Consider the following 18,860-nt stretch of genomic DNA (forward strand, 5'->3'; position numbering starts at 1 on the left):
TCTTCCTCTCTCTCCACATGGTCATGGCCAGCCTCTACTTCTCTATGCCTGCTTCTCTGCTTCTCTCTCTCTCTCTCTCTCTCTCTCTCTCTCTCTCCCTGCCTCTACTACCCTCCTGGCTCCCCTCCCCATGCCCTCAATAAACTCTATTCTATACTATACCAGTGTGTGGCTGGTCCCTCACGGGAAGAGATGCCTCTACATGGGCCCGCTAAGACATCCCCTTCCCCATACCTCTCCAAACACCCACAGAACATACTCTCTTTATCTATCTCTTTATCTTTTTATAAACACTTCATCTACTAAGTCAGGATCTGCCAAGCAATGAGGTAGGCTCCTTGCTGTTACTGTATGCCTGCAGTCCTTCATTTAATCTTCACAATGTATGGAAAATGTTTGACATATGAGGAAACGGAGTTCCAAGGATGACACAACCTAGGTACCCTTCAGTAAGGTATAGAATTGAATCTATTTTGTTTCATGACTATTGTCAGAGGGACAGATGGATTCTTATTATTATTATTATTATTATTATTATTATTATTACTATTACTATTACTATTACTATCATTACCTGAATGCCGAGTGAGTCCCTCTATTCTGCTTACTCTCTGTGCAACCTTGAGCTGGCGGCTGAACCAGTTTTTCATTCTTTTCCATTGGTGGAAAATCTCTAATCCACTTGGCCCCTGCCAGGGTTTGGAATGGCAGCTATAGGAAGTTCTCAGCATGGACCCTGGCCATCACAGAAACTCCATGCTTTATCCCACTCTGCTCCATGTTTGATATTTCTCCTCTTGTTAACTTACTTCTTAACCCTGGAAAGTCTGAATCATTCAATTTTCTAATGGACAAAGAAACTAGAGCTCTGTGATATTACCGACCTATGCAAAGTCCCTTTAATCTGAGAAAATATTCTTCATGAGGCCCCGTAGAACTGAACAAGACCCTCAGAATAGCCAAATAAATAAAGGGACCATGATGTAAGCTCATACACAAATACATGTGTAAGCACTTAAGAGGCTGAGTTTGGCCGCCCCACCCCACTCCTTTCTGACTTTTCTTTTCCCTGACAGTCATGATCATTGAAGCCAGAGAATCCTGGAAACAGAAGCAGTGATTGGCCAACGGATGAGCAAGCTCACTTTTGTGATCTCTGCTTTCTGAACTGTCCATTCATTGATTTCTCAATCTAGTTCCCTTCTGCCTGAGAGAAGCTTCCTTCCAGGGCAGAGATCTCAGGTGAGAGAGGCCTGGCTTCCCTGAGGAGGTGGGCTGACAGGATCCTCACTTGCATTTGCACAGGGCTGTCTCTGACACACTTCCTGCTTGCTTTGCCCTGGTAAGTGGTCATTCCTGCTCTCAACATGAAGGCTCTTAAACTCAGGTCTGGAAAGTCTAAGCAAGGTCATATTCTTAAGTGAAGGCAGCCAAAATGGAGACCAGCCTCTGCTGACTAGCTTAATTTTCCATGGGGAATGTGGCCTCCTGCTAATAGGCACTGTAATTCTTCAGAATCTAGGTTTATGCAGATTCTCCAGATGTATATGTATATATGTGTATGTGTATATGTATGTATGCAATTAATCTTGATGAAGCTTTTGTTTTGTTATTTATTTATTTATTTATTTTGATTTACTCTGCTATTTCGATGACTGGGGACCACTTTTAGGTTATGACCTTTAATTTCCCTGCTTCCTCTGTACTTTGGTTTCTGTTCAAGGCTCTCTCCCAGCTCCTGCCTTTATCGCTTAGTCACCAGAGCATGTTTTGCACTACTGTCTCTGGTGTGAGTATGTGAGTACATGAGCACTCGTGTTTGTGTGCACATGAATGTGAGTGCATATGGAAGCCAGAGGTCCATCTCCTGTGTCTTCCTCAATTGTTCTGCACAGACATTTTTGAGACAGTGTCTCTTCCTGAACCTGGAAGTCACTGACTCCACTAGACTGATGGTCACAGAACCCATCCAGCTGTCCTTGCCTTCCCAGCTCTAAGATTTCCAGTGTGTAACATATACTTTACAAAGCCATTGGGGATCAAATCTAGGTCCTCAGGCTTATTCAGCAGGAATTTTACCCATTAAGCCATTTCCTGAGCCCCAAGTTCGAATCTCCACACATAAACACAATCTTTTGTGCTGCTAAAAGTACCTTTCCCCAGTACACACACAGATATACACACAGACACACAAGGAAACACTCACATGCACATGCACAGAGACATACATGCACACACACAAATCTTCTATGACATATAAGTAGATAGTTGTTCAGAGCTAGAGCTAAGGTCTAATATGAGACTGGCTCTGATACCAGCTTTGTGATGTTCAAGATGCATTTTTTTACTTGTGAAGATTTGAGAATAACACCATCTGCAGGTATGAAGTTTAAATTAGACAACAGGATATAATATTGTGTAATTCTTGCCAGATAATAAGAGTTGTCTGCTGTGGTGATTTGCCCTCCCTATAGTGGCAGCAGCTTCTACACAGGAGCCCTGTCTGGTCCATCTATACTTCTCCAATATCACTGGGTAAATTAAGAAAACAGTCCCCTCCTCTTCCTTGCTGCCCCTGGCTTAGCACATCCTGGCCCCATTGTAGTATCTTCCTAAACCTTCTACTCACATTTGCCTCAATCTCCTGTGAATTCCTGCTGCTCTGACAGAGGTCAAAGGTCAAGGTAAAACATTGACCAAACAAAGCCCTTCCAGACACTGAGCCATTACACAAAATAGGCATTTCACTAAATGTTTACAAAGTTTACCTTTCTGACTCTTTGAAATACAAGGCCAGGGTGTCCGGCTTTGTCCTGATGCCCAGGACAACAGTGTGGAAACTGGTGAGTTCAATTAGTTTCCACTATCCATACCCCATGCACTAGACAGAAACCACACACCCAAATCTTTCACTTCTAGCATCTCAGGGTCTCTAATGGTCAGTCCTCTTTAGAAGCTCAACTTGAGAAGCTTCAACCACAAGAGTACTTTACACTTAAAATTTTACTTTACCTTATATATATATATGGGTGTGTTGCCCACATGTCTGCGTACCATGTGTGCCCGGTGGCTGAGGAGGTCAGAAAAGGGTATTTAATTTTTTAGAGCTGCAGTTATGTGTGACTAGAAGCCACCCTTAAGATCTGGAAATGAAATCCAAGCACTGAGGAAGAGAAGCACATGGTGCACTTAACTGATGAACCAACTCTCTGGTCTGGCCACAAGACTGCTTTATACACTGAGTTTGCAGGATGATGTAAATTTACTGTGGATTTGGCAATTGCTTTCAAAGAACCTCTTTTCCTAACTGCACAATCTAGAAGGAGCCATGCTTGCTGCTTCTGGCTGTATATAATTTTCTTTAAAATCACATGGTATTGTGTCATAGTCTTGTTATTAAAATGTTACTTTCAGTTTCATGATTAATTCACTGATCCATCTACGGACTATTAAACACCATTAACCATTTAGGCTGATTTTTAGTTTTCATTATATTAAATAATGACGTGATATTAGTTTCTGTGCAAAAATCTTTGCCCCCGTGGAGGTAAAATTAACAAGATATATAAGTATTTTTATAGCAAATAAAATGGTCATTTATATATCTTCTAGAATTAGAAGTACAACCGTGAATTTAGTCATTCGTAGAAACTAATGTTCAAAAAAAAAAAAAAAAAGTCATTACAACCTAGAAATAGAGAGTTGAGCACAGTGGCACACACCTGCAAGCATAGTATCAGATACTTAAGGCAGGAAAATCACAAGTTCAAGATTTATCTGGATTACTAGTGAGTTAGAGGCCAGCCTGGGCAACTTAGCAGGACTTTATCTCAAAATTTATAAAAGGGGCTAGAGTTGTTAGCTTGACAGCAGAGTGATTACCCAGCATGCACCAAGCCATGGGGGGTGGGGGTGGGGGACCTTAGAAGTGGATGTAAATATCTAAAGTCTAAAAGGTTAAGAGCAGATTTTCATAAGCAGTTCTTGAAGATACAGGGTTGCCAGTCACAGGGCAGGATTTTATAGCAGTGTTTTAGGTATTCTACCTTACATAAAATGAAGTTAGGTAGCTCTGTTAGAAGGTCAACTGTCCTATCTTCTAGGTCACAGGTAAGATTTCCTAAAATTCATCAGAAAAGATAAAGCCCTGTGCTAGGGAAATGGATCTATTGTTAAAAACTCTTCCTGCTCTTCTAGAGGACCAGTATCTCCTGGCCTCCTCAGTGGTTTGATCAATTTACTACTACTGAGTTTTGTTTTGTTACATTTTGTTTTTTTAAAGAAAGAAACATATTTATTTGTTCATCTTTAGTGTCTTTTCAGTGTGGACTAAAGTCCCTGGAACCATAGGGCTGTGTCTTGGTCACTGTTCTATTCCTGTGAAGATGCACAATGACCAAAGCAAGAATTTAATTGGGGCTGGTTTACAGTTTCAGAGGTTTAGTCAATTATCCTCATGGCAGGGAGCATAGTGGCAGGCAGACAGAGCGCTGGAGCAGTAGCTGAGAAATATTTCCTGATCTTCAAGTGCAATGAGAGGAGCTGGACTAGGCATGGGCTTTTGAAATTTCTAATCCCACCCCCAGTGGCACACTGGCTACATCTTCTAATCCTTCTAATCCTTTCAAACAGTTCCATTCCCTGATGACTAAGCATTTAAATATATGAGGTTATGAGGACCATTCTTATTCAAACTACTACAGGCTTAATGAATTTTTAAAAGCTAATATGAACAAGAGAAGCAGGCAGTGACCAGGCAGATACCCTCTGGTGCAAGTGATCATTGGAGAATTTGAATACATGTTGACATGTATCTCTCCTGTCCTTGGGGAAGATACCCATTCATAGTTCCACAACCAGAGGCACAGGAGAATACTGCTAATGTGTGCTCATTTGCTTTCAGACTCCTGCAAACTCCACAGATTGATAATTCAATAAATGAAGATTATTTGGGAAGGGGTTGGATTTGTCATGTGTGAAGATGAGCATTTTCAGTTTTTAAAAATTACTTTTTAGAACCCTTTTTAAAAACTTTCAAATAATTATAGATTCAAAGGAAGCTAGAAAAAATATACAGAGAAATCTTGAATACTCTTCTACCAGTTTTTTCTAATGGTAGTGTCTTGTGTAACTGTTTTAGAATGTCAAAGTCAGGGACTCAACAATGAATAGTCCACAAACTCTATTCCAATTTCACCAGTGTTTCATGCTCTCATCTTTCTCTGTGTGAAGTTCTACAAAATTCTATCAACTCTGTAGGTCCATATGATATGTGCCACTACCAAGATAGAGAACACAGAGCTGAAGAGATGGAGCAGTGGACAAGGTGTATATTGTTCTTTCAGGGGATCTGAGTTAGGTTCCCAATGTCCATGTCAGGAGGCTTACAACTGCCTGTAACTCCAGCTCTAGGGGATCCAACTCTATCTTCTCGCCTCCTTGGGTGCCTACAAGCATGTCCATGTCCAAAGACACACACACACACACACACACACACACACACACACACACACACAGTAGACTGATGGTATTCCCAGGGGTACCCTGTGCTTATTTTTGGTAATTGTGTCTTCCAGTAGCCCCTAACTTCTATCTTTCACCTCACCATACCCATGACAACTACCAATCTAGTCCCTATCTCTGTTACAATGGCAGGTAAGTAGAAGAAGCAACTTATAACTTTTGGGGTCTAGCATTTCATGCAGGGTAATTCCTTAGCAATTAATTCATCAGAGGTTTTGTGTGTACAAATAGCTCGTCTCTATTGCTATTCCAAAGCTTGTTTAACTACTTACACTAAAAGACATTTCTTTTTTTTAATCTGACTAATATAAATAAAGCTGTTGCAAATATTTATGTACTAGTTTTGTATGAACATGGGTTTTCATTTCTCTGGGGTAAATGGCAACTATTGGAATCACACAGTTATACAGTAAGTGTAGCAGGATATTTCCTGCTACATTGTATTGCAATGGAGCTCGGTGATTGGGCAGTAGAAGAGGTAAGCGGAGTGAGGAGTTGGGAAGAGAAGGAGGGGAAGGAGAAAGGAGGAAGGAAAGAGGAGGAGCTAGCAACCATGGAGGAAGATGGATGGGTCGAAAGCAGTCCTAGGTAACAATTTATATCTAAAGGTTAGATATTGGGAAACAATTTTAATTGTGTGGGCATCTTGTTAATTGAGTATTTCCAAATATATAAATCTATTGGATGATCTTTAAGTTTTAAGAGTCTTCATTCTACCGGTACCTCAAGCATGGCTGATATTATCTGGGACTCAGCTGAGCTTTGTGGGGGTGGTGTGGTTGTACTGTTGGAGCCAGCCACCATGCTGGCGTCTGATGGGTCTAACTGCTTCTAGTGCCGAATATGGTGGCGGGAGCTAAGCAGAGCCTCTCTGCTCATTAGATAGCTGGCCTGTGCCTCGGCTTTTCTAAATTCTACCGTTACAGGTAAGAACATGTTTATCTTTGTAAGAAACCACAAAAGATTTTTCCTGAGGACCTGTACCATTTTAACACTTCTCAAAAGAGAATGACCCTGTTTCTCTGAATCCTACCAGAACTGGTGGAAACATTATTAATTTTTAAATATTCTTATAGGGACATGGTAATAGTTCACTTTGATATCAACAATATTTAATGACGCTGATCACCCTCTAATGTGGTAATTTGTCATTTATACCCTGTTTTGGAGAAATATCCTTTTACATGTTTTTCCTGTTTCTCATTGGATTATTTATTTTTCTGTTCTGGCTGACAAGTGAAAATATGTTCATAGCATTTGATTGCTAGTCATTTAATATTTGAGAAGATGAACTTTTTACCATTTGTATTTATTTTTTAAAAATGAGTGAGGCATAGTAGAGAGAGCCTTTGTGAGTCAGGCCTAAAGTCTAGCCCTTGAGAGGTAGAGGTAGGAGGATCTCAGTCTGGGGTCCCCTGTCTAAATACAGAGAGAGAGAGAGAGAAAGAGAAAGAGAGAGAGAGAGAGAGAGAGAGAGAGAGAGAGAGAGAGAGAGAGAAACAGAGAGAGAGAAACAGAGAGTGAAACAGAAAAACAGAGAAACAGAGAGACAGAAACAGAGACAGAGAGATAGAGAGAGATAGAGACAGAGAAAGACAGAGACAAAGAGATAAAAGGGAGGAGAGAGAGAGAGATTGTCTTCTGAATAATTAACCACATTGGGTTTCCTTAACTATTTTATGAGCATTGTTTCCATTCCAAACCACACTATAAAATAACACAACATCCATTTAAATCATCAGCGTTCCTTCTGGTCCTTTCATATTCCCATAGTCTCAGATTCTCCATGAACACTTGTTTAGTTGGTTAAAAATTACTGTAAGATAGGGGTGGCAAATTAATAGGGACAATTAGGTTTACTTTCTGGTTAGTTAAGTATTTTAGATTTCCCCAATCTTACCAGTTTTAGGCTGTCGTTTACTAACTAGTTAACATAAAGTAAATGTTCACTCATTTACATTTGTTACTAGATTTCTTCTCTCAATAAATCTGGTAGCTTTGAATCTGAACAACACGGATTTATGATAATCGGGTTGCTTACACTATGACTTCCTATAGTACAGACTCCTCCCTTTTAAAAGATTTATTTATATGGATGAGTGTCTGTATCTGCCTGTCACCAGGTGTATGCAAGTACTTTTAAGGAGGCCAGAGAAAGGTGTTACTTTCCCTGGAGCTGGAGTTACAGATAGTTATAAGCTCCCTGGTGTAGGGGCTGGGGATGAACTTGGTTCCTACAGAAGAAAATCTAGACTTTTAACCCCATAGCCACCTCTCCATCCCAAATTTTGGAGTTTTGTTGAAATGGTCTCTCTGTGTAGCCCTGGTTGGCCTAGAACTCACCAATGTACAACTGAGTGTCCAGTAACTCACAGAGATACCCCTGCCTCTGCCTTATAAGTGCTGGGGTTGAAAACCTAGACTACCATGCCTGGCTGTGGATTCTTCTTGACTCAAAAATTTTCAAGCAAACATTTTTATACTTCTATCTTCCAGTTCTATTGAGTTATATTGTGAGTTTTTCCGTCTGCTTATTGATGTAAAGTATGAATGTTCCCTGAGATTCTAGTTATGTTTGTTTGACCCACCCTAATCCTTCTCCAAGAAACCTTGGCTAAGCAAGTTTCTCTAAACTCCACAATGCAGACTGGAATCCACGTTGGTGCGAAATCCACAATGTGAAATGGTAGCTGAACAATGTTTTGTTTGTTTCTGAAATCCTTTTTAAACAAGTTTTGGTTGAAAAAGAAATATCAACTTCTCTCTTTGCTTAGCTTGTAAATGTGGGGAGCGGGTCCTCCAAGTCCAGCTGACTTCATTTATTGTCATTTCCATAGAGATCCATTTTACATCGTCTTTATTTGTGTGTGGCTATGCGTGCATGAGTACTCAGGGCCAGAGGTATTAGATCTCACTGGAGTTGGAGTTACAGGTGTTGTAAGCTGCCCGTTGTGGGTGCTGGAAAGGTTGTCTGCAAGTATGTGCTCTTAGCTGCTCAGCCATCTCTCCAGTTCCCAACTCTGTGTCATTTTAAACAGCAGAAGAGAGTAGATGTGGGAGTTGGGGTGGGGGTCGGGTGTTATTTTGTTTCAAACTTTCTTAAGAAGGTGTCCCTCTGGGCTGCCTCCCTGTTCTTGGCTCTCTGAGGCCAGTTCCCTCTGTTCAACTGAGAGCGTTGGAAAGGCCGCTGAGAGTCTCTGGATAGTTTTGGTCACCGTACTTAACCTTTCTGTAAAATTGGACACCATGACTACCTTCTCCCTTGCGAAACATTTTTGTTCTCTTAGATGACCTAATCTCTTCTCGGTTTCTTTTGAGTCTCTCAGATGTGCTTGCTTGGTTTCTCTCATTCTTCACTCTCACAGACTTTTGCTGACTAGGGCTGTGGAAACCGAGGACCAAAGATCAAATGAAGAAACAGTACAGCCCTTTCTCCCCATTTCTTTCTTTTCTGGAAGCCAAATGTACCAGATGAAGGTTATCAACTGTGTTGGTCCCTTCTGAGAACTATCGGGGAGGACTCTGCTCCCAGCCTCTCTTCTTACCTCATAAATGGTTTTGTTTTTTTGTTTTTTTTCTTCTTCCTCTACAAATGTTTCTCCACCTAGATTTTCCTAATCTTGTTTACAAGCTTAGATTAAGACACACTCTAGTGATCCCATCTTTATCTTATCTTTGTAAAAAGCCCTGTCTCTAAATATGGTCCCATTCTGAGATAATGACAGGATATATATCAACATATGATGTGGGAGGTGGGAGAAGGGCCCTTAACACAATTGTTTATCCACTTTTCTCATTATGTATCATGGACATATATCTCAATGCAGAACTTTGGTAGTATGCTTTGTTCCTCCATGAATATGTCCTTATTTTCTTACATTTGGTTTCCACGATAACACTTGTGTCCTGTCCAGCCTGTCTTTCCTGTTCATTCTAGATTGCTCTTCCTCGCCGAGGTTTTCCAGGTTCCCTGGACTTCTCAATCCACTGCTCCCTGCGAACTCACCCACATGAGAATTTTAACTACCAGACTCTGAGGACACTCAGTGTCCGCCCTGCTCCAAGCCTTTCTTGGGCTTGGCACTGCCTTGTGTTCTATCTATGTAGGCATCTCCATCTACCTCTTAAGTCCCCTGAGAGCAAATGAACTCACCACCTGTTCCCTCTCTCCATTTGCCCCAAATTCATTCTAGTTCCAATGCCCTTCACTATGAAAGATGACACCCCACACTTAGGTCTTCTCGCATCTCCAGTCTCCACACAGGTAAGAAAGTAAAACAAAACAAAATAAATCTCAGCATGGTAGCATATGCTTTTAGTCTCAGGAGGCAGAGGCAGACAGATCTCTGTGAGTCTACACAGTCAGTTCCAGGACAGCAAGGTTAGAGAGACCCTATCTCAAAAAAATAAAGAAAAACAAAAAGCCCACAACCCCCACCCCCACCCCCAAAAAACAACAACAACAGCAAAACTAAAAACAAGCAAAGGCTGTGGATTCTAGTGTTTATGCATCCTTTCCTCTCTGATGCAACCATGGTCTCTGAGCCATTCTCTGTCCTCCATTAACCCTTTGCTCATGCTTTCTCCCTGCGCCCAGTCTCCTTCATTTCACCATTTTGCCCCCAGTGTTTAGCTCCCCACTGGATCCAGCCATGCAATGGAGGCTGCTCTTCTCCTTGGGCAGTTTGTTTCAGGTCAGCCCTCTAGGAATGTAGCCTGGGATCCTTCTACCAGGGCCAGTGAGCATATCAGGGAGGGAAGACAGGACACAGGACATTAAGCTTCCTGGATTCTAGTCCTAAGAATGTCATTGTATAGCTATTTAATTTTTAATAAACAGTTCCCCTCTGTCTTTTAACCACAAAACAGTAATAATAAAATGTTTAATAATAGTATTTATTAAGTCCTTACTAGAGGAAAATTCTAGGCACTTAATAGAAATGATCACGTTAACACCTCACAACCACATGTTACCACACTGTCAGCCACATTTGACAGGCAGGAGACTGAAGATTCGACCGGCCCAGCAGCTTGTTTAAGGCCCACACCTAGAAGATGTGTCTATGTGGGGTCTGGTATTCAAATACATAGCAACTGCCAAACCCAAAAAGCATAATTCAAAACAAAACAAGGCTGAAGCCCTTGCAGAGGGCTCCTATAGAGTCTGATGATCACAGGCACAGGAAAGTCAGTGGAGTTGCTGGTATCTTTTTTTCTTTTATGTTTTTTAAAAATCTACTTTTAATTTTTTTTTCCCCTACAGAAATGGTTCAGGGCCAAAAGCCTTGTGAGGAGTAGAAGCCTTCCCACGTCTGGTGAACGTTGTGTACGTGCACATAGCATTTACAAAAGGGATAGTACCACGCCTTCCACTTTTTCCATAAACTAAGCATATTAGAGACTGCTCTTTGGTTGAGTTTCTCTTTCTAAAATCATTTCATAATATTCCATCATGGGTGTTTCATAAATAGCTAGTCATCTATTTTTAAACAATTGTTTCTAAATTTTCCACACTATAAAAAAAAAAAAAGTGACAAGAAAAAAAAATCCATGTCATCAAACTTTTACTAAGATATATCATTGTATATTAAAAGATGAACTGTTTTTGTTAAACAGCACATAACCTCGAGGACAGCTAGTGTATTTCAGCAGAATTTTGCTCAGAAGAAGTACATAACCATCAAGGGGCAATATAAGTATATATCCTCCTCTCCTTAGTGGCATGGGACATTGTTGTTTGCTTTTGAAATTTAGCATTTGTCATTTCGACAAAAAAAAAATGACAATTTACTGTTATGATCTGCATCACTTTTATCTCTAAGATTCAACATTGTTTATTGCTACTTACTGCTCGTAACTGGCTTGGGACCTCAAAGAACATCTTAAACAAGCACCGTATGGACAGCGGTCTGAGATCCTATAGCACGGCCAGCACAATTCAGTACTATGGCTTCTACATTCTACAGCTCCATGAAAGCTTTAAGTTCTGAATTTTTTTGTATATATATATATGAAATTTTAAAATTATGCTAGAGAGGAAAGAAAAATTTTTAACTTGGAAATTAATCTGTAATCTTTTGAGATAAAAGTAGCAAAGGCACGTCTCAAACCAGTTGGCGCTGGGTAGAAGAGAGAATCCCAGAGTGCACGCCTCCAGCTGCCTAAGCAGAAGAAGGGCAGGCTTGGCTGCCTCCAGGAAGCCTGTGCCCTGGGACCTGCCACAGAAAATAGGGTTCAAAGGATTCCACTTCCATCTTCAGGAGCCCGGGAGCCTTGAGTGATCTCCACTCCTCTTGTCTCAGCCATTAATTGATTCAGTGATACTGCCTGTCCGGACACCACTGCGAAGTGTGACATTAATGCAGCAACGCCAGCGAAATGCACAGCGCACCAGGCGCTCCACAGACACTGGGTAACTGAATTACTCCCATTGCTTATTTGTGTCTTAGTTTGTTGTTTGTTGTTTGTTGTTGTTGTTTTCTTGCGTACAGTCAGTCATCCCTGAGAATCTGCAAAAATATCAAACTCTTGGGTGCTCACGTTGCTAGTATAAAGTAAAGTAGTAATTTGCATATTCCCATGTACTTTAAATTATCCCTAGATTACATACAATGCACACACAATTACATGTAATTACATATACAATGTAAGTGAATAACAAGAAGAGCCCCGTGCCTGTTCAGTATAGACACAATTGTAAGCGAGCTACATTTCTATCTTAAATGGGAAGTTGATCACAGGTGGCCCTCTGAGTCCATGGATGTGGAACCCGTGCACTAAAGAACTGCCTGTGCCCGTTCTCTGCATTTCCTCTGGCCTTTCTTCTGTTCCCTACTCTCTAATTGACTTCTTCACCTTTGAATCAAACTTTTTAAAAAAGTGCCTCCTCTCATTTCTCATACTCAAAGTCATTTAAAAAACCCATTCCAGACTTAAAAATCAACGACTGTAGATAGTCAATATCTGAAACACAAATCAATCACCTTTGGAAAAAAATTACAACTATCAGCTGTTTTTGGTACCTCAGATAAGTCTTACCCCCATAAAGCAAAGAAAGTCATTGTAGAAAAAAAAAGAAAAGGAAAGGAGACAGGGAGAGGGAGATGGGGTGGGGGAAAGAGGGGAGAGAGAGAGAGAGAGAGAGAGAGAGAGAGAGAGAGAGAGAGAGAGAGAGAGAGAGAAGGAGGAGGAAAGAAAGAAAAGCTTCCTGATGTGGGAGCCAGTTGCCCATTTCACATAAATAGCACATTCTCTTCTCGGCGCTCTCACTTTGGGTCATTAAATAGACACAGCGCACATGAAAGCGGTCTAGGGCAGCTGGCCCGAAGGACAGCACTGAGAGCGTGCTCTCCAGTCTCAGCCTTCCGCTGAGGTCCTCAGTCATAAGCCACACTGCAAAGAGCAGAAAAGAAGTAACCACTCACCGTCTGGGATCAGTCTGGGATCAATCGTAGGCGATTTTGTAAGTTCTGGAACACGTCTACAGCGAGTCTGGTTGTTCAAGTACGTGCTGCCCACCAGGAGCCACTCGTATGGTCTGCTTGCTTCTCTGTCTTCCTCAGCAATGACTGTGTACCCCGTTGACTTTTTCTTAAGAGTTGTTCCTCTTTTCTTAGACTTGAGGAAGATAACTTTAACCCTTTCTTTGCTTTGCAGATTATTCGAGTTCGGTTTAAATCGCGAGGTTTGTTTGGTTGTTTGTTTGCTTGTTTTAAATAATTCAGTGCCTTGAGTTTCCCCACGATGTTCAAAAGAAACCAAAAAGCCCAAGACAAGCAATGTTGTGAAATGAACTGACCAACTTTGTCTAGATAAGAGTCCACTACACAGAGCTACCATAGTCCCTAGACATAACCTGGTGAACAGGGAAGCCTGGTAAGGCTGAGAATTGCTTAGGTGACTGTTTCCTTCAGACAACCCCTAGATCAGATGAGAGGTTTAGGTATGCGGAAATTGACTTGCTAAAAGTGACTTGTATAACAATAAAGAGGCTTCTGCAAAGTAGTTCTGGAGCCCAGTCTATCAGAGCTGCTCCACCCTACTGTGGAGAAGCCTATTACACCCTGCAGGGCCCTCCTAGCATAACTAAGAACACCGACAGTCTCTTTCCATTCATCTTATGTGGTTTCTGCTTTTTTTCCTATACATCTATTGATTTCACAGCGTTGCTTGTCTTGGGCTTCTTAGTTTCGTTCGGAACCGAACTCAAGGCACTGAATTGTTTTTTTGTTTTTTGTTTTTTTAAATCTCACGATTTAAACCGAACATAGCATAACAAAAGCAATAAGACCAGGCACAAAACCTCATATCAAGGCTGGACAGGACAACCCTGTAGAAGGGGAAAAGTACCGTGAGTAGGCGAAAGAGTCAGAGACAACTGCACTTCCACACAAAGGAGTCCCACAAAAACCCCAAGTGAAACAAAAACAGCATATGTGCAGAGCACCTACCAGAGACCCAGCCAGGCTCCAGGATTACTGCTTCAGTCTCTGTGAGCCCCCATGAGCCCTGCTTAGTTGGTTCTGTGGGCTATGTCCTGGCATTCTTGACTCCCCTGGCTTCTAAAATTGCCCTCTTCTAAGGGACTCCCCAAGCTCTGCTTAATGCTTGGGGGTGGGTCACTGCATCTGCTCCCATCAGCTGCTACAGGAAATGTCTGACAGTGATTGAGCTAGGCACCAATATATGAGTATAACAGATAATCATTAGGCATAGTTTTGTTGACTTGGTCTTTTTGTTTTTTGTTGTTGTTTTGTTTTTGTCAGTCATGGTTGGCTCTATCCTAGGACTCTGCAGCTATCCAGAGTTTCTGGCCATCCAGGCATGAGATCCCTCTCCTAGGTGGGGCTTCAAGTTAGACCAGTCATTGGTTAACCACTTTCACAAGCTCTGAGTCCTCATCGCCCTTTCATCTGAGACTACATCTTGCAGGCAGGGCAGGTTGTATATAGAAGGTTCTGTGGCTTTATTGGTATCCCAGTCTCACCACTGGAAGTCTTGCTTGGTTACAGAAGAGGGCTGGTTCAGGTTCTGTATCCTCTATTCCTTGGAGTCCTTGCTTGGATCACCCTCATAGGTTCCAGGAAGTCTTCACTGCACTAGGTTATCACATGGCCACCTAAATGCCCCTCTATTCCTGTCATCTCTCCTTGTACTTTCTCCCTCCTTCCTCCACCAGATCTCTCCTGTTCCCATGCCCGCCTACAGCCAGTCCACCAGCAACATCTATCCTCTTTCCTCTTTCTAGGGAGACCCATGTATGCCTCTAGAGCCCTCTTTGTTACTTAGCCTGTCTGGGTCTAAGGATCATAGTGTGATTGTCCTTTACTTAACAGCTAATATCCACTAGTAAGTGCGTACATACCGTGTTTGTCTTTCTGGGTCTTGCCTTGCTCAGGATTTTTTTTCTAGTTCCATTCATTTATCTACAAATTGTATAATATCATTTATTCCTAACAGTTGAGTAATACTCCATTTTGTAAATGTACCACTTGTCTTCGTCCACTCTTCAGTTGAGGGACATCTAGGCCGTTTCAAGTTTCTAGATATTATGAATAAAGCTGCTATGAACATAGTTGGAACATCTTTGAGGTATATGAGGTATATGCCCAAGGATGATAGAGCTGAGTCTTGAGGTAGATTGACTCCCAATTTTCTGAGAAGCCACCATATTGATTTCTACAGTGGCTGTACAGAGTTTGCACTCCCACTAGCAATGGAGGAGTGTTCTCCTTGCTCCACATTCTCACTAGCGTAAGTTGCTTCTTGTCTTACTGATCTTAACCATCCTGACAGGTGTAAGATAGCATCTCAAAGTCTTTTTGATTTGCATTTCCCTGATGACTAAGGATGTTGAACATTTCTTTAAGTGTTTCTCAGCCATTAGAGATTCCTCTACTGAGACCTCTAGGAAGTGGGTTCTTAACTAGGCAAAGTTGGTCAGTTGACCATGTGGCCCTTGTTGTGATTCATAGGCACTGCAGCACAGTAAGCTTATTAACTGCTATCCTCCTTGGAAGCATGCATAGCGCCTCTGATACCATGAACACTAGTCCTCAGAAAGCAGGCGTTCAGGTCAGATCCAGTTAGGGTCTTCCAAGACTTGTGCCTGAACTGCTTGTTATCAGCAATAGGGACTTTATCTTCAACCTCTAAGAGGAAACCAAGAGCGACAGCAAACAACCTGTATTGTTTGGGGGTTTCTTAGACTGATCTGAGCAACTAGAAATGGGTTCCTCATGTCTGACATTGGGAATTTTGCTAGGTAGTTTATGGTTCTTGCGGGGATTATTGTCAGTGTAGGTGGAATAACTTCAATCGTGTGTGTGTGTGTGTGTGTGTGTGTGTGTGTACATAGACTTATCTACATACAATTATAGGTAAATAAATAATAATATGGTTCCTTAATCTTCTCTTGAAAAGTATTTTACATCTTCATTTTTTAAAAAATAGGTTCAATTCAAATCTAGATGAAATTATCAAAGTTGAGATGACAGCTTTCCCATGTATTAATTTGAAGAAAGCAAGCTATTCCTTCTTTATTCCAGCTAACAGTGATATATTTTTAAGTTTCATTAAAATAGTATAGATAGCTCACGTCTAACATTTTCTTAGCATTCTGGATTAAATTTACAATAACTATTCCCCCGCCCACAGCTTTTAAGACTTAGCCGTTTCAGTTTTGATTCTGTTCTGTTCCAGCTTCTTCATCTTAAAGCTCCTCATTTTTAATTCACTTCTATGGTGCTGTTAGTATTGAAGAGATTTGAAAAGGTCGAACTGATGTTACAAAGGATGTTACCGGTAGATATGCCTAGGGGATTAGCAAAGTCACACAAAGCAGAATTTAGTTTAAGCCTCCAAAATACCCCAAAAGTATGTAGTTTGCTAACCAGCCTAACTGATCCATTCCCATAACAAAAGGAGACAACTCTGACTTTATCCCCATTTCTCTACCTGAGAACAAGCCTCCCACAGGCAACGCCATGGGGCAGCATAGGATGGCAATCCCCATTAAGTCCTGGCCTATCACAAAGCCCTTGTTCTCTTCTTGAGAAAAGAATAATGCTGCCAAGTGGGCAAGATGACTCTGGGTAACAACTACTTGAAAAAGAGTGATTCTGGCTGTGTGATCTACAATCTGCCAAAGTGGTCAGGCTTGCAGTCTCTTGTCTCTGTTTAAATTGTTCAAAGAATAAATTAGGGACAGTACCCAGGAGAGGTTTATGGATGACAGCATATGTGGAATGCATAAGCCTAAGGTATGTACACAAGTTAGTAAAAATTTCTATCTGTGATTGTTTCTCTTTGGACAGTAGCTAGACCAGCAATCCCCAATCAATGGGTCATGACCCCTTTGGGGTTGGGAGAGTCCAATGACCCTTTTACAGGACTTTCGTATCAGATATCCTCCTGCATATCAGATATTTATATTAAGATTCATAACTAGCAAAATTACAGCTTTGAAGTAGCAATGAAAATAATTTTATGGTGTGTGTGTGTGTGGGGGGGTGGTCACCATAACATGATGAACTCTATTAAAGGTTTCCAGGATTAGGAAGGCACTGAGCTGGACCCAGACTCATGCTAGTATTAATGAATATTATTCTTTCCTGAGTGAATGGGGTGAATTCTCACTGTGGAGAAGGGTATAGTTTTGCTATATTAAAGTATTTTTTAAAATATAGTATCGTAGGTGGACTGGGGCAGGCTTTGAACTTGCTATGTAGCTGAGGATGACCTTGAACCTCTGTCTCTCCAGCCTCCACATTACACAAATTCATCCCCACACCCAGCTTCTCTGAAACACACCCTCAGATGATTTAGGAAGAATACTGGCAACAACATTTTTTTTTGTTGTTGTTGTTGTTTTTCCACCAGCTTGGTGATATATTTCTAACAATTTCACACTTGCTCTGCATTTTATCTAGGTAAAGAATCCGTAACTCAGAACTATAGATAGTTTTCTGCCAGTTGGGGTTGAATGCTTTTCTCTGAGGGGTTGTTATGTGCTTCTCCGAAGTCATAAGGATTAAAGTTGTGCCTGGTAGTGGAAACCTAGTCAACTATGTGTGGTCAGTGAGGTCACAGATCTTAGAGGAGCGCCTCCTACTGCCATTCAGCCAGCACAACTGCCAGCACAGTTCTTAACTGAACGTGAAATACTTTCTCTCTACTCACAAGTAAGTGTGGTTCTCACACTTCATCAAAGAAACTTCTCTTTGCAACAGAGAGCAGTACAGAAAACTACAAAGGGTAAAACAAGTGATACATCTACAACACAACTCCTACACCTACGGAATCCCAGAAGAATGGATAAAGAGTGTAAGTGCCAGAGCACTAGGATCATCTGCAGTGTGTGTCTCACGGAAATGATAGGGAAGGAAGCTTCATCCACCATACCCAACAATAGGGCTACCTAAGCAAGACCTGAAGACGTATACCAATAGAAATAGCAACATGGAAGTGAGCAATCTCACAGGGTTCCACACATAGACGAAAAACTACAGGTGAAGACCACCATACTCGGGAGACCCTTCCTCAAGCCTCCGGAAATCGCGACCACCCAAAAATCACAAGAAACCATACCTGGATGCAATCAGCAGAGGTTTATTAGGGGAGGAGCCGGCGGTCAAAAACGACAAGCTCTTTAGCTCCAAGAGCAGGGTTTTTGGCCCCGTGTGGTGGGTTAAAGGGTCTTTTATAGCATGGGGTGGGGGGAGGAAGGCATTTTCGCGCGCTTACACATGATTGGTTGTTTTACAAATTTTGAACATAGCACTGGGAAGACCAAGGGAGGGGTAACCAAGAACAGTGGAACATTTCAGAGAATCTAGCCCAAATGATCTAGAGTCATGTGAGATCACTCTGCACACTCATTCTTCTCAAAAATGTGGTTTTCACCATGCTATTGTGTCCTATTCTGCCATTTCAGATTACTATCTTTACTTCCCCCCCCCCCCCCCCCCCCCCCGCTATAGGGCTATGGCCCCACCTAGGTGATAGCATCTTTATCTGTAGTCAGGAATGCCTTCCTGCCTTGGGCGAGGCTTGGGGAATGTAATCCAGCAAGTGTCCTTCACCTGGAATATAAAATATATAAAATATATAAAATATATAAAATATATAAAACATATATATATATATATATATATATATATATATATATATATATATATGCCACAGTAGCAATCATTGGCCAAAAAAAAGATTAGAATTTGAAGAGGGAATGGGGAAAGGGGCATAGGAGAGGTACTGGAGAGAAGAAAGGGAAGGGGAAATGATGTAATTCTATTTTAATTTTAAAATGCTTTAAAATTTGGCTGGGTGTAGTGGTG

General features: G+C 41.4%; 1 protein-coding gene across 2 annotated transcripts in view; it reads right to left on the bottom strand.

The window, feature by feature from the left end:
- Cd86 (CD86 molecule) overlaps positions 1–13,089 on the bottom strand; it is a 61,958-nt gene extending 48,869 nt beyond the window's left edge. The window contains exon 1 of one of the 2 annotated variants that reach the window (XM_034515593.2): positions 12,948–13,089. The gene's annotated coding sequence lies outside the window, so the exon portion shown is untranslated. The remainder of the gene's footprint in view (positions 1–12,947) is intronic. The other variant, XM_076942893.1, reaches the window with a different exon arrangement.
- Between the last annotated feature and the right edge of the window lie 5,771 nt (positions 13,090–18,860).

Source organism: Arvicanthis niloticus, chromosome 12 (assembly GCF_011762505.2).
Source record: "Arvicanthis niloticus isolate mArvNil1 chromosome 12, mArvNil1.pat.X, whole genome shotgun sequence".
NCBI lineage: Eukaryota > Metazoa > Chordata > Mammalia > Rodentia > Muridae > Arvicanthis > Arvicanthis niloticus.